The 15,295-nt window shown below is 46.4% G+C and overlaps 1 protein-coding gene across 3 annotated transcripts in view; it reads left to right on the top strand.

The window, feature by feature from the left end:
• The window catches only part of ESRRG (estrogen related receptor gamma), a 464,808-nt gene that overhangs the window by 49,160 nt on the left and 400,353 nt on the right, over window positions 1–15,295 (top strand). Inside the window, exon 2 of one of the 3 annotated variants that reach the window (XM_054576588.1) lies at window positions 11,614–11,708. The exons of the other annotated variants lie outside the window; for them this stretch is intronic. The gene's annotated coding sequence lies outside the window, so the exon portion shown is untranslated. The remainder of the gene's footprint in view (window positions 1–11,613; window positions 11,709–15,295) is intronic. 3 annotated transcript variants of the gene reach the window in all.

The raw sequence follows: 15,295 nt of genomic DNA, 5'->3' as shown, positions 1-15,295 counted from the left end.
TGGTCTGGCAGGAGTTAAAGCCAAGTGCGGTCTAGCAGAGTGCTCCAGAGAGAGCTGAATGGACGCAAAGCCCAGTCATGGTTTTGAACTTTATATAATGTGTTTCGCAAGGTATCAGAAAATTAACTTCCTGACAGCCGGCAGGACCTGTTGTTTGAGTCCATCAGTTTGGAAGCAGTTTGGTGTCTTCCTACCTGCACTGCCTGCCGTGGGGAACTTTGGAGGCACGGACAGTGGCCAGGGGGCCGCTCAGTTTCCTGGTAAGTCATTCAGGTTGGTTGTCTCTTACGGTCAGTTTCCAAGTTAGTGAGTAGAAAAAAGGAATTTTTCATGGACTATTTTAAAAGAGAGCCGCTAATCCATTTTTTCTTCTTATTTTATGCCCTCTGCGTTTTAGAGCGCCCCCAGCAGCTGGGTAATCACGCGAAAGCTGAGCCCTTCATTGGCAGTACAGAGTGGCCCAGGGGCATTCCTGTAGTCAATTAGTTCTTTCTATTTATACAGGTAAGTCAGGGCCAAAAGTCTTACAAAGTGCCAAAGGTGAGGGTTGGAATTAATTCCCTCCTTTTTTTTTTTCTTTCCTTCTTGGTGTTTTAGAGAACTCGTTTTCCACTCTGAGCCTGAGTGATGCGTAATTACTTTTGACTTGAAGAGGAAATGGAAAGGAGAGATTTTTCTGGAGGGTTCCGGGTTCTAGGATGAGGATGGCTAATATGGTTTTTGGTGCAACCCTTGATTTCCAGAAGGCAGGGCTGTAGGGGCCAGCTCTCGTATGTTTGGCAGGAAAGCAATTTTGAAGTGGCTCTCTCAGTTCAAGCAGGATGTAGAACGGAGGCCTGGCAGTCATCAACAAATTCTACTTGAACCTTGGCGTTATGTACTCACGTGATGGTGCTTGGCTACCTGGCATGTATACAGACCCATTCACTACATATTTGTGGGGTTTTTTTTTGTTTGTTTGTTTTTGTTTTGTTTTGTTTTGTTTTTTTGACATTTTGTGCTAATTTCTAGAAATTGGCAAAAAAAAAAAAAAATTGCCAGCTTTATTTTGTCAGGAAAACTGTGTATTTAAGGTGAAAGAGTGAGGGCTGACTCCTTAAATTTGTTGTTCCTTAAGACAGACTGTTTAACCCGGAAATCTCTCTCATCTTTCTACTGGGAGGAATTATTTTTAAAAGAGGTTCTGCAATTTTTCAAGTTGAGCTAAACAGGCAAAGCTCAGGCCTGCTCTGTACTTGGCATCAAGTCTTGGTAAGTCAGGACAGGGGTGTGGGTCCTCTGGCCCCATTTCTCTGCGCACATGAGTCAAGTTTCCGCCCCCCGGCCCACCTGGGGCAGAGCCTCTGTGGAAGCCTTTGAGCCGCATCTCCTCCCACTGTCTCTTCCTTGAGGTCTCAAGTCCTTCCAGATCTCGGGGTGGCGTGACAGTGGGGTGAAACCTGAACGCCTTCCTTCCCCAGAGCCGGAATAAGAAGCTTTTCCATGAGGTCTGTGTCCTTGCGTGGATTCCGCTAAGGGAAGACCACAGACTGGTGGAGGGGGCAGGGCCGTGCAGGCTGGAGAGGAATTCGAGGAATGGGATCCAGAGGGAAACACACATTGTAGTGGCTCATCCTTCACATTTTTGTGATTCTTGTTATAATTCTAGAAAATGGGGGTAAACATGAATTGGTTGTTGTTTGCCCTTCTTCCCAACTCTGGTAGTAAGTTTAGAAAACCTGAGTGCGGGCATGGAGGTTAGAGAAAAGCTATATTGACACAATGATTATACGTGATTGACACTTTTTTAAAAGGTTTCATTTTTAGAGAGGAAGGGAGGGAGAAAGAGAGGGAGAGAAACATGGCTGTGCAAGAAAAATATTAATCAGTTGCCTTCCACTCGCCCTCAACCAGGGACCTGGCCCACAACCCAGGCAAGTGCCCTGGCTGGGAATTGGTAGCGTCTTTTCGCAGGGTAGCAATGAAGCTTTTCCTTCTCAAATGTAGTGCTCATCCCAGCTTCACAGTGTGGTTTGCACCTCTCTGCTTACAGTTTCGGTTTCTGTTTTAATACTAAAATCTATTGTTTGTCTCCATTTCTAGACAACATAATTGTGTTGCCATCAGGCAGGAGCAAATGAGTATACCCGTTATGGGAAACAATGTTGCAGGCCTCAAGAGTTAACTTGATTTCTAATTACACTGCATCTCCTTGGAAGGTGGCCTGGGCGGCCTGGAGAATGGGGCCACAAGGAAGTAGAGTCTCAGGAGAGAGGAGGTCATCCAGGGGGTTGGGAAGGGCTCGTCCCCTCTAAGGCGGTGCCTGTCATTGGGCGAAGATTGGTCACCCTTTCTCCCTTGCTGGCATGTGGGTTCAGGTTTTATTCGCTCTTTTTGAGGTCCTAGAGATAGTAATACAATAGTCCTCTGTGATTTTTTCCGAAATTATAATCGTAGGAAGCTGACCTTGGGGAGAGTATGTTTGGGGAACAGGATAACCATGTGACCTTTGTGGTGGGTGATTTTTAAAAAATTTACATGGAACCTTTGAAAGTCGTACTTTACAAGATACAGCTTTTCCAGTAATCTTGGGGGACTTGGCTTACAGTGCAGTTTAGAACAATACGGGGTGCTTCCCGGCCAGAGAGCTTTTGGCGGTGGAGTTAGGCCATTCACACCGCAGACTGGGCTCTTTGGGGGGCAGTCGCTGCCAGGGTTGGCAGGAGGGGCTTCCCCTTCGGCAGAACCCAATTTCCCAGCAGCGGGCTCGGTGTGGAATGTTTTTGGTGAAGCAAGTCATCCGTAAGGCACCGGAGGCTGTTTGTGGGGAGCAGGACATTGCAGCTGGTGAAGTTAATGCAGTTAATGTTCAACTGGACTTTTGAGGGGGTTACCAATCCCTGAGGCAGATTTGCTAGAAAAGGCTACACATTAATAGCACTCCAGGTCAGCCGGCCCCGAGTGGATAGCCACACGTGTTATCACATGTAAAACGCTGCACCGTGTAGGCCGCCCTCAGGGTGGAGGTGCTGTCTGAGCTCCTTCTCGTTGGCGCCCTGGCCCTCCCTGGACCCATCGCTCTGTGGGGAGAAGTGAATAGCCTTCATTGACTATATATTTTTCGGGCTCTCCAATGACCACTGAATGAAGCCTTTAAAACTCCTACTGTTTGCAAGTTCTTCCAATAAGAGGGACCGGTTAGGTTCTCGCTCTCTGCTGAGTGTAACAGAAACGAAGCATTTCTGCATCTCTTTCTTTGCCTTAAAGGGAGCGGTGTTCCCTTGCTTCACTGGACCCTGGGGCTGGATCCAGGAGGAGGTCTAGTCAGCCGGCTCACTGGTGGCTGTCCCAGGCCACAGGGCAGGGCTCCGTGCATGCCCCCAGCCAGGTGGGGCTCCGATCCCGAGCGGCTAGACGTCCCGCGGGCCTCCGCAGGCTGGAGGGGAGAGCACGGGGGGCCAAAGGCGAGGCGTCCCGTCCCCAAGCACACTCCCCTCTGGGGGGGCCGGGAGGCAGAGGTGGTCCTCAGCTGGATGTCAGCTTTTTATCCTTTGATAGGAATTTCCCTTTCTCAACTATTTCCTTCTCTCATCTTGGGCCACGCATGATTCCAGACGGGAATATGTAAAAGGGAGAATAAAAATTGAGATGAAAGCGACCCTATCAGGACTATGGTAATAATAGCACAGTAACCACGGAACATTAGACCAGTGCTTTTCAGGGATACGGCTCTCCTAAGACGGTCGTGTGGTCCTCTCTCTTTAAAGTGATTAGTATAATGAACATTCATCTGATATTTTCCAGAACACTTGACTTTACTCATTGTCTTCTATTTACCACATCAAATGGCCTGGATTTCTGTGTAATGTAAACACGGACTTCATTTTAACCTCCCTACACAAGAGCGTTGGCAAGGGTAAGAGGTCAAGCCAGCAGGTGGTGGGAAAACATTAGTATTTGCAAATGACTAAAACGGAGTTTTCAATGCTCTGTGGACATTCTTTGCTTTCTCACTGCCCTTGGCCACAAACAGTTGAGTTAATTTTCTTGTGCATGTACTTCTTCCGCCTATAATATTGATTTACCCCAGAAGTTTGAACAAAAGCCCCAGACGGATGTGTTCTAGGATTTTTTTTAAAGATTTATTTTTGGCCACAATTATTCAGTGTTGTCGTTACCCTATTGACCTTTTATTTTTAACGATAGACACTGGCAAAGTCATTCCACAGGGACACACACTGGACAATTCTTGCTTTGTTTTCACAAAACAAAAGTTCTCCCAGGATGCTCTTCTCCTAGCTCCTAGATTTCCAAAGATATTTTTGAACCTCATGACACTAGAGACTTCAGGCCCAACCAGGCAATCCTGGTCCCCAAGCCTTCTGGCATCTGGGTCCCGAGAAGAACCAGGAGGAAGGTGGAGGCGTGTTGGAAGTCCCGGCTCCACATACAGGTGACCTGTCTCAAAATCCAGGCTGCTTCTTACTGGAGAAATGATCTTGGGTGTGTTTCTCTAAATCTGCATGCGTCTGTTGCCCCCTGTGAGGTGGGGAGGATCTTACTAAATACTCATGGAGTGGTGGGCAGGGGCAAGTGAAACAATGGTCACAAAGCGCTCAGGGCACGGCGGGCCCTTGGTAAATATGGGACGGCTTTGTCCCAGGCAGGCAACCTGCATCGTGGTTAACAGCAAGGCCTGCCTGCTTTAAAGCATATCTCTATGGCTAATCGGCTGAGTGCTCTTGGGCAAGTTACCGAATCTCTCTACCCCTCAATTTGTTCATCTGTAATAAGGTGGAAAAATAATAGTGCCTACCTCATAGGGCTCTTGTGAAGACTCCATGAGGCAGTGGTTGGTAAAGCACGCAGAATAGTCCCCCACACAATTCCTGCTGTGTATGTCTTTGGGGTTATCATCGTTACTGCTACTGCTACTATTATTTATTATTAATTATTGTTTCTTTTACTATTATTATTATTGCTCCTAGGAAGGGAGACCTAAGGCACAGCTAGGGAGAAGTAAAAGACAATAAAGATTGAAGTAGATGAGTAGGACTGAAAAGGGAAAAAAAGGAAAGAAAGGGCTGAGAGAAAAGGCAGAGATTAAGAGTCAAGGGGAAAATTGCATTTGCTGGTGGACGAATGCCACTCCTGTGTCATCCATGTGGTTGGGCATGGAGTTTGTCATCACAAATGCCCCTCTTGGCTCTAACCTTCAATGGTATCATGAAGCCATCATGACAAAGGCAACCTACCTGTCTTAGCCTGGAGTACGTACAGTTCTCAAATGTCCTGGAAAATCGTATATAGTTATGCCCCATTGTTAATTACAAAACCATTTTGTTTTCCTAACTTCCCGGTTTATGATATCTTTTGTATCTTCTAGCAGCCGTCTCTGTGTGAAAGATGGCTCATCCACGTACCCTTCACCCCACATGGTGACTTTTCACAGCTTGATCTAGAACTAGTGGGCCTTGATGAGCAGTCAGGGGGCTGGTGTCTGACACAGGTGGTCTTCACCATTTATAGGTTCTCTCAGTTTCTGGGAGGGTAAGTACCCCACTTCTTCACGTGCAATTTTTAGTTTGGGGTCTGGGGCTGGGGAGGTGAGTGGGTAGAGGAGCAAATTATGTCACAGCTGAAATATGCCAAGGAAGTCCCCACTCCTGTGATTGTTCACAAGGGAAATTCCAGGGTTGTTTCGATATGGGTGGAAGATGACTTTTTACACTGTAATTGCTGTTACATAAATGTAAGTCCTAAGCATGTTGCCTTCCTTTTAAGTAGGTCCAAGACCTGGTAAAAGCTGGCCCTCACTGTCACTGGTGATTTTAGTATCTCTGTCCTGGGATTGAGGAACCGGTCTCAGGACACATCACCTAGTCCCAGCAGAGGCAGGAGTGCCTGAGTCCCCGGGAGACTCGCCCCAGAGGCCACGAGGAAGAGTGGCAGGAGTGGCCCCAAGAGTTTCCCCCTGTACCCGCCCTCCCTTGCACCCTCCAGATGGACCCTTCTGGACTTACTATACAATCACAGCTGGTTCCGTTTCTTAAAGTGCATTGAGAGGTGAACTGCAGGAGAACTAGGAGATCTTTAGAGGCAAATATTGTCTGTTCTGCTGGACTGATGCATTAAATTCAAAATATTGCATTGGCTTCTTTTCTTCATGGGGAACGGAACTTGGCCAAAGTAGAAGGATATGATTATTCATTAGAAAATAACCGACTGGGCAGTTGTCGGTGCCTCCACCGCAGGTCAGTGGTCTGAGGTGGGCCCGGGCGGACACTCAGACAGAGCGCTCTGTGGGAAGGTGCAGTGGACGGCACACACTCCTCCCACCGGGCCGCCCCCCGCCCGTCTCCGCCTCGTCCTTCTCCTAACGCATGTGTGCTGAGCGCCTGTGATGGACAGGTGCTGCTCCCGACCCTGCGGGTGCCACTCTGCACAGAGCCTGCATTGTGTCCTACAGCCCCTTTTCTGGGTCACCGACTCCCACGGACACTAGACGCACCTGTCAAGGTGCCAGGCAAACACGGGGTCAGTGCCCCCATTAAGCCAGCACTGCTACAGCCTCCCCACAGTGGGGACCATTGGGAAGAACTCATTTGCCATAAAGTACCATCAGCATTAAGAGAAATGACCATCGGTACATTTGGGAAGTCTTGGCTTTCCTTTCCTCGCCTCCATGTGTGCATATGAGCGCCCTGCTATTTGCATATGGAATCTTCTCATCACAGTTTCAGGAAGCAATTTGTTAACAATCAAGTTCTCCGAATGGCCCTAAATCTGTAATTGATGTGGGTCTGGATAAAGCCACTCTTCCACCCGCCTATTTCAGGGGCCATTTTTTTTTTCTTGGCAGGGTCCCTGCCAGAATGAAAACTAGCCATCAGAACAAAATTTAGGACAGCTGCGATGCTTTGCAGCCACGACTTTTGGCTCTGCAGTTCCAATGATCATAATGGCAGCTCCATTTAGCCTTCGGCTGGAGGGCTTTGGCAGGGCACAATGAAAAATAATTATTTCATGGCCTGCTTACTTTTCCCTTAACCAGTAAACTCTCAGGCCTCTTCAGGCTTATGTAAATATTCTGTTGGGGGAGAGGGTGAGGATGAGGCTGTGCGACTGCCCCCTAATATCCCTATTTAGGAAATGGTGAAATAGAAGCTAAACTTAACTTCTGAGATATCTCCTGAGTGTGGGGAAATGAAAAAGAGATGGGAAGAAATTTGACAGCCGGAGTCTCTCAGCTGTAGAGCAAAAGAAGGTGGAGTCCCAGACCCTCCCTTAGAAGGCAAGGCCATGGGGATGGGTTGCTGTCTCTGGTATGGAAGGGACACTCTTGTACAAAGGATGCTAAGTGGAGTATGGTAACCCCAGAAACAAGCCCGACCCTTTGTGGCTGTAGCTTTTTAGGCTATATATAGGATGGCTCTCAAAACTCCGCGTTAAGTGCTTGCCTGGTTTCCTCTCATTACTGTCTGCGTGCGGCACCCTGCGTCTCTTCCGTGAGTCCTTGTCTTTGCCCTGGGTCATCTGAATTGAGCTGTGGGGAGGTGGGTGGGATAGATGAAGCATGGCAGCAGGCCCAGCAGCTGTCCTGGACCTGGAGCCCTTCAAGGTTTTAGCTCAAATCCCATCCATCTCCTGCATTTTATACCGGCCTCTTCAGGTTGGCTGCCTCCTCTCAGCGGACGTCTGTGTGCTTGATGACCAATTCCTAGTCAATGGGAGTCCACAGCTTTGCAGCTCAGTTGGTCCACACAGAGTGTTAATGAGATCAGTCATGGGCCTGATCCCTACAGGAGCCAGTAAACTCCATTCTGTCCTATTAGCCCCTGCCAGCTGCCATGGGTGCAGTGGGGTGAGTGTGACAGGCTCTCTGCAAACTGTCCCCAGTCTGGGCAACCAGCTAGTCTACGGACGGTGGGCCAGGAGCGTTCTTTCTGAACAGCTGCAGACGGAGCATCAGAAACAGAGCAGTGTGTATGAGCGTCATGCCCCTCTGTGCGTGTGTGTAGGGGGGGGGGTGTGAAAGAGAGAGAGAGAGAGAGAGACATGTAGGGGTCGGAGTATGGGATGGGTGTGGGTGTTTCTGCTGTTAGGAAAGTACAGGCTTTTCTTGCTTTGAAAACCCCACACCAAATCAAACTCGTGCTGCGATCCGCATGATCTGGGTTTAATGACTGACATTTCCTCTCAAAGTATCTTTTAAAAAAAATCGGTAGTCATGTCATGCATCAGGATGAATTTCTAAATGCAAATGAGATTCTCCCAGTAATTTATTTACATTTGTTGTCAGCACAACAAATGAGACATCACGTAGCTTCATAATTTTCCATGACCGAGCCACCAGCATGCAGTGTGTAATTTACCATGATTTAAGATGCTTATCTCTGGATTTTTCAACAGTACCTTATAAGGCTTAAACAAGGGAAAGGGAGCCTCTGTACCACTGCCCATCGCGCCCTCCCTGTCCTTGCCACCCCCCACCACCGACACCGAGTGTCCTGGGGCCCACTAAGTCTGTAACCTTGCTTGCGCCTTTGAAGGACCTTCTGTAGTGAGCAGAAGATTTTGGTCCTTTTTCCATCTCAGGTACGACTGTTCTCAGTGACAAAACTCCTCGCTAAAGAAGGGGAAGCAGTATTTCCCTTTGGATATTAGAATGTGTGAACTTGCATAAGTTACTGTTCAAGGCTTGCTTTCCTCATGGTAAAATGTTACAAGGGCCAATCTTGACTGTTTAGCAAGAGCATTCTAGGTCAAGGTGAAAGATGGAGTGTGTTTGATGAATAAGTGAATCCTTCAGGAACTTTATCTAGAAGTTTTGAAAATTTGTCATATTTTCCTATGGTTTTACATTTGTATTTTTGTAAGGTGGCCTTATGATACCAGCCTTCCTTAACACTTAACACCCAGGTCCAAAGTAAAGAGGAAAAGATCTGAAGTTCAGTATGAGCCACTTAAATGCTGTTTTCCCTGGAGATTTTATTTTTGCGTTTCTTTGTGGACCTGAGAAAAACAGTTGGAGGGTTTTCCGGGAACTTTGAGATTCAAGGCAGAGAAGGAAAGGAGCTTCCACGCAGTTATGCTGTGGCCTTGAAGGAGTCTGTGGCTGAAGGTTCACAAAGAGTGGCCTTAGGAATTCCAGAGTTTGTGTCATTTCATCCGGGTACCAAGTCACGAATAATTCCCAGCATGGCTTTGCCCTTATCCAAGCACCTGCTGAAATCAGTAAATTAGAAATACTTTGCAATTAGAGCTAAGATACAGAAAAAGAATCTTAAAAAGTATGTTTTCTAAGCAAAAGTTTCTAATTTTGCTCAGGAAACAGCTGTTGAGAGCTTTGTACAGGACAACCATTGTGCTAGGCTTTGGGAGTGAATAAGATAGAGGCATTCCTACTAGAGCTTCCTCTGGTCCTCTTCATATTTAAAACAAACAAACAAACAAACAAAAACACTCCTCATTCTAGAAATGAAAAAATGAAGGTGAGTCAAAGAGAAGGACAAGTGCAACAGGCTTAGTGTTTCTAATACTGAAAAAATCATCTTTAATTACATGTCTCAAATTCCCTGGGAACATGCTGGTTAGTAGTTTCCTTGAGTGCTATTTGAATACCTCCACCATGTGTTTTGGTCCTGGCTGGCTATCCTTTCAGTTTTCTAGAGCATACTTTCTAAGCACTGTTTTGCTTTCAGTATTTTCCTCCTTACCACAGATATGCTTGTAAGATATTTGTTGAGGTGGTTCCGCATTAGCATGTAAGCAGATGTCATCAACACCTTAAAAAAAAAAAAACTTTCAGAAGTGGAGGAAAATTCTATAGCTCTAAGTCCTCCCTCTGAATTTTTCATTGCAGAAAATTCTAAAGCAAGAGCTCACCAGCCAAACTCTAATCCCTGTGTAGTGCTGGTGACGCCCATTCAAATGTTAGGCCTCTCTGGTTTGGTTACTAAAGCGAGGGAAAAAGCAGAGATGGGTCTGCAACCTAAGTCCTAAAGTGCCTAGAGCTCTTTCGTGGGAACCACAGAGAACAAATGTACAATTTATCTTGTACGGAAGACCTCTGAGTGTTTCTCCGGCTTTCAGATTAGTGGGCGGTGGCTTGTCATTTCCCTTGAACGTCTGTCCCTTTGGTGGAAAGCCCTGTGAAGCATGATTATTCATGGCAGTTCCGCCGCCGTCCTCAGGAGGCTTGCTCAGAGAGCCAGGGTGGGAGTGGGGGCTCGCGTTTGCAGTGAGGCATTGCGCAATGACGCGGTGAGTGCATGGTAACAGCAGGCTCAGGACGTGGTGCGAGGTCACAGGAAAAGTGAAAAGCCAAGATGCTGAGCAGGAAGGTGAGGCTGGAAAGAGGCGGAGACCCCATCATGAAAGGCTTCATGCTGTACATTAAAAAGTTCGGTCTGTGTTGAGCAGAATTGTGGAGGTGCTTTGAAAGATGTCAACATAAATACGCTGTGTCTCAATTTTGACATTTAAAAGATCACTTGCTACTGAGTAGAGGGTGGATTGAACGGACACAGGAAGACCAGGGGAGGAGGCTGTCAGCACAGAATAATCCTCTTCGTCAAAAGTTTGAGTGTTCATCTTCCTATTGGGCTAGAAAACCTTGCCTAACAGTGTGGAGACTTTAGAGAGTTTTCAAAAAAAGAGCAATGGAGTGCTTAAAAGTTCAGGGTCTCAGACCAGTCAGGAAGGTGAAACCGGAAGAACTCAGTCACAATGCAGAGAGCCTGGGGTAAAATCGAGCGATCCTACTTCCGGAGTAGACTTTGGCTCATATCTGTCAGTTTCTTGGTTCCAATAAAAAATCTGTTATGTAGTTTGGAAATGTAAAAGAAGTTTTACTTTCTGTTTTCTATGCATTTTATAAATTTGGCCCCAAACTTGTTTAGCAGCAAAGCTTGACTTTAAGTGACATCAGGTTAATTATATTCTTTTGTTTATTCCTCTTAGTGCCAACTGATATTTATATAGCATGATAGAAAGTTTAGGACACTTAATATTTTTAATTGACTCTTTCAAAACCCTATGGGATGGATACTCTTACTACCTCAATCCAAGCATATGAGAAAAATGGAGGCACATATAGATAGAATATACTAAAGAATATACTAAAAGCATGTACTTAGCAAGGAGCCAAGCTGGAAATTAAGCTAATTTTTCTTTTTTCTATAACTTTAAACAAAATAAGCAAGACTGTCCTAGTAGCAAACACAGCACAGAGTGGAAGAGGTGCCCCTGTCTTTGTTTTTGAGTTCTATAGACTCTCTTTTACTCTGGATCTTATAAGTTAAGGATCCAGATAGAGCAAGCTGTGTCTGATGGGACTCCGAGGTGACTCTGTCTGACAGCGCAGGAATAATATCACTTTCCTTTATTCTCAATGAGAACGAGGCTGGGAGAGTTGTTTTTATTACGTTATGCGCGCCCGCATGTGTGCGCGGGTGATTCCCACTGTAAGCAGGGCCCTTTCCCTTCCGGGCGGAAGCTGGAATGAAGAGGCTGCATGGTGGCGTGGATTGCACTCGCCTCCACAGATTGAACAACTGCAGAGCTGGTTGCTGGGATCACCGATGTCTGCGGTTCTGAAATAAGACGCTTTTTACTTGTGTGTCATTGCAGGGCCCTCTGTCCCCGCTGCTCAGCGCTGTAGTCAACATCCTCACATTACCAAGGGAAAGCCCTACATCACTTATTGATTGGCAGTCTGTCAACAGGTAACTAATATGCTCCTTTTTAAACATAATACGTGCATTTTCTCATCTCCCAAATTTTCTCTTTGAAACCCTGGGATGAAGGACGTGCCCAGTACATGGAGCCCCAGCGTGGAGCTGGCAGGCTGTCCAAGTCCGTGGTCGTTCTAGGTGGGAAATCCGCTGGAAAGGTTGTTCAGTGCTCTTGTCATTTCCCTTTCCTTATCCGCACAATGTCATAGGGGACCAGTATCATAGAAGAACAAGTAACCAATGAGAGAAAACAGTATTGGAAAGCACTTGTTTTGAAGCAAAAAGTTATGACTACAGATGCAGAACAGAATGGTACAGAATGAGAACAATTGCAGGTTTTGATAGGTATGTTAGAAAAGAGTCACGGAACCATTTCCTATTAATTCTGGGGCACTTAGACTATTTTTAAAATATCCCACAAGCCTTTGCCTGACAAAGGAAGAGTACGAAATAAAGCCTTAGTCTCTGCAGTGACAGCTATTTCCATAGCAACCTGCCTGTCAATCAACACCCACTTCATGGAGCTTCAGAAAACACCCCCAGAAATAAATGTCAAAAGTCTTGTGCAGGTTCCAAATTTAAACCAAACTTTAAAATAAATTAAAATAAGAACCCAAACACCCACAGCAGTCACAAAACTAAATTTTATTTTGGAAGCAGGGAAGGGGGTTAAGGAAACAAAGGCCAAAAGAATTCTCAAAGGAGATGCAAGAGGGAAGCAAAAGGCTAGGTACCCTTCCGCCCTTTCCTAGTGTTACTTGATCAAACATCATTCACTTACAGAAGCCTCAGCTGTAATTGATCCATATATTTTTCCTCTCAGCTTTGATGATTGGCTTTCATTTACATGATCACTATGTTATGCTCACGCCTTCCATCCTGGGGCTCATGGTTCAGCCTCTTCGTTGGATAGCATGAGGTGAGACAAGGAGCTACTAGCCAGCCAGGTGGAGGAATGTGCCCGGTCCCTCTTTCAGGGGGATGACATAAAACCAACCCTGCCTGGCCCTCCTCCCAATGAAAGTGAGCTCACATGCCATTTTTAGGTCCTTAATGTTGCTAAAGCGCACTCCAGGACTTAGCTCTAAGTGACCCCCCTCTTTTATTTGGAAATGAAAATACATAAAAGGCCTAATTAATGCCACACTTCAGGAGTAAGCCATCTAATTTCACTTCTCTCTTCTGGGAGTCTGCAGTTACCTAGCAGAGGGGCATTTAAGGAGCTCTGGTTTCTCAGAGACTATAGAATGCTTGGCCTTCAAAAAGTTGGAACATGTTGAGATAAGTTGTTAAAATGTCTGTGGACACAGAAGAAAATTAAAAAGGGTTATATGATTTCATGTTATTTGCCAAATTGAGTGTAATTATCATTCAACGTCATATGAGTTCTTAAACCTTTATACTTCTGCTTTTAATGAAATGTGTTCTTCAAATTCTCCTTTGGCATCCTGAAGTTATACGTGCTTAGAGAACTTACTGATACATATTCACCTTAGCTGCACATCTTTTTCTTAGTATATAATAAAGAGAGTATATAATAATAGTATTTGTATGGATTGAAGTATGTCCCCCCAAAATTAATAAACATATATGTGCGTGTGTGCACATATGTGTGTGTATGTACATGGGTTCTAACCCCCAGCACCTCAGAATGTGATCTTATGTGAAGACAGGGTTTTTATAGAAGTCATTAAGTTAAACTGAGTTTGTTAGAGTAGGCCCTAATCCAATGTGACGGGTGCCCTTATGAAAGGGAAGTTTGGACTCAGAGTCAGCCACGCACAGAGGAAAGGCAAGGTGGAGAGCCTCAGGCAGAAGACAGCCACCTACAAACCAAGGAGATAAGCCTGGGATAGATCCGTCCCTCACAGCCTCCCAAGGGAACCAGCCCTGTCAACCCCTTGATTTCAGACTTCTAGCCTCTAGAACTGAGACAGTACGTGCCTGTTGTTGAAGCTGCCCGGCGTGTACTTTGTTATGGCCACCTAGCAAACGAATAGAAGTCCTAAGGGCCTAGTGCCATGGCGTGCGAAGAACCCAGAGAGAAGGGAGTGAGGAGCCTTGTCTGTTGGTCAGTGTCTCTCTGGGGAGCTCCCTGGCAGGGGGATATCGCCGAGGGCGACAGTTGGGGGTGGGGAGGGAGCCTCAGACACTGTGAAAGGAAGGAGAGAAATACCCTCCAGTTCCTTTAGCCCAAATGTAGCCCGTGAGTTTGTCTTTTCTACGTGGCCAAAGCCGGTGTCAGCTCCTTGCTGTCAGTAGCTCAAAATGAGGGGTTGCCAGCGCCATCAGGTCACGGCCTGTTTGAAACGCTGTCACGGCAGATGCGCACCGGCAACTGCTCCCAAGACAGGAAGTCGGGTCTGTGAGCTTCCTTTCCTTAAATTTTATGCACAGGAGGTTTGGGGCCTCTATGGTTTCATTGTATCATCACTTTTATTATTCACGTCAGCGGATATTGATTGTATGCCTCTCAGGCACACACACACTTGCTGGTTTTATGAAAAAGTCTCAAATTCTAAGGGAAAACACAGTCTTCAGTACTGTAGAAAGAGATGAGCCGCTCAGGAGATTGGCCCAAAACCTGTGACGGCAATTGGCGAGAACCTTGAAGTCCTAGTCTGGGCAGATTGATTGAGAAGCTACTGAAATTTAGCACCAGGCCCTCGCAGTTGCCTGGACCACGCCCAGAGCTGTGCTTGTAACTTTACATTTCTATTTCTATATCCTTTTTTATTAAAGACACTCCCTCTCCAATTGCTTACATTTCACACACTCAAACCCTGGATATATCCCTGGTCTCAATGTTGATGAGGCTTCTAGGAATCGGTAACTTCTGCAAAGGGTGAAGGAAGACAGAACAAGAGGAAGTTAAAACAAGGCTGAATACAGAAATCAGAGCTAAACATAGCAAGAGTCCAAAGTGAGACTAGCGCTCAGACACAAGTGATCTCGGTTCAGTTGGATGAGAGGGTGAGGAGTGTGGGAACCAGGGGTGGGGGGCAGGACAAACAAGGCAACGGCTGTCTGAAGCCGGGGCACAGGGACCACTGAGGAATTCCCTGGAGAATTTAGATTAAGAACTAGATACGAGATACTCACACATGAGCCACCTCCGCCTCCCGCTTTCTGTAAGGGATGAAGGTGCAGGAAATCTCTTCTATCCTCTCCCGAGCAACAACCTACCCAAAGCCAGGAGAGGAGAAGGCAAATCCCCATCTTAACTAAAATGAGGGATGGAGACATTAGACCCCTTGGGAGAGGATCTAGCAAAGTGCTCTGCGTGGAGACGCCTGGTTATGTTGTGACGAGAGGAAGCAGGGTCGGACGTGAGGATTCAGCCGCTTGCAGCCTCCATGCCCTGCGGAGGCAGTGGAAAGATTCAGCTAACCTCACAATTTTTTAAATACTTTTCGTTTTTTATTATTTTTTTAAACCACAGTTTATATTAACATCGCACGTCAGGGTCAGATGTACAGCAAAGTGACCCGAAAACCACGCGCCAGAGTGCTCGTCCCCCGCACTGCCCCAAGCCCCTGCCTGGCCGCGAACCCAGGTGTCTGATGCCACCGACTGCG

This window comes from Pteronotus mesoamericanus, unplaced genomic scaffold (assembly GCF_021234165.1).
Source record: "Pteronotus mesoamericanus isolate MK-2021 breed Mesoamerican mustached bat unplaced genomic scaffold, CSHL_Meso_final contig_347, whole genome shotgun sequence".
NCBI lineage: Eukaryota > Metazoa > Chordata > Mammalia > Chiroptera > Mormoopidae > Pteronotus > Pteronotus mesoamericanus.
The sequence above is the reverse complement of the archived record's forward strand: the minus strand, read 5'-3'. Positions and strand labels throughout refer to the sequence as shown.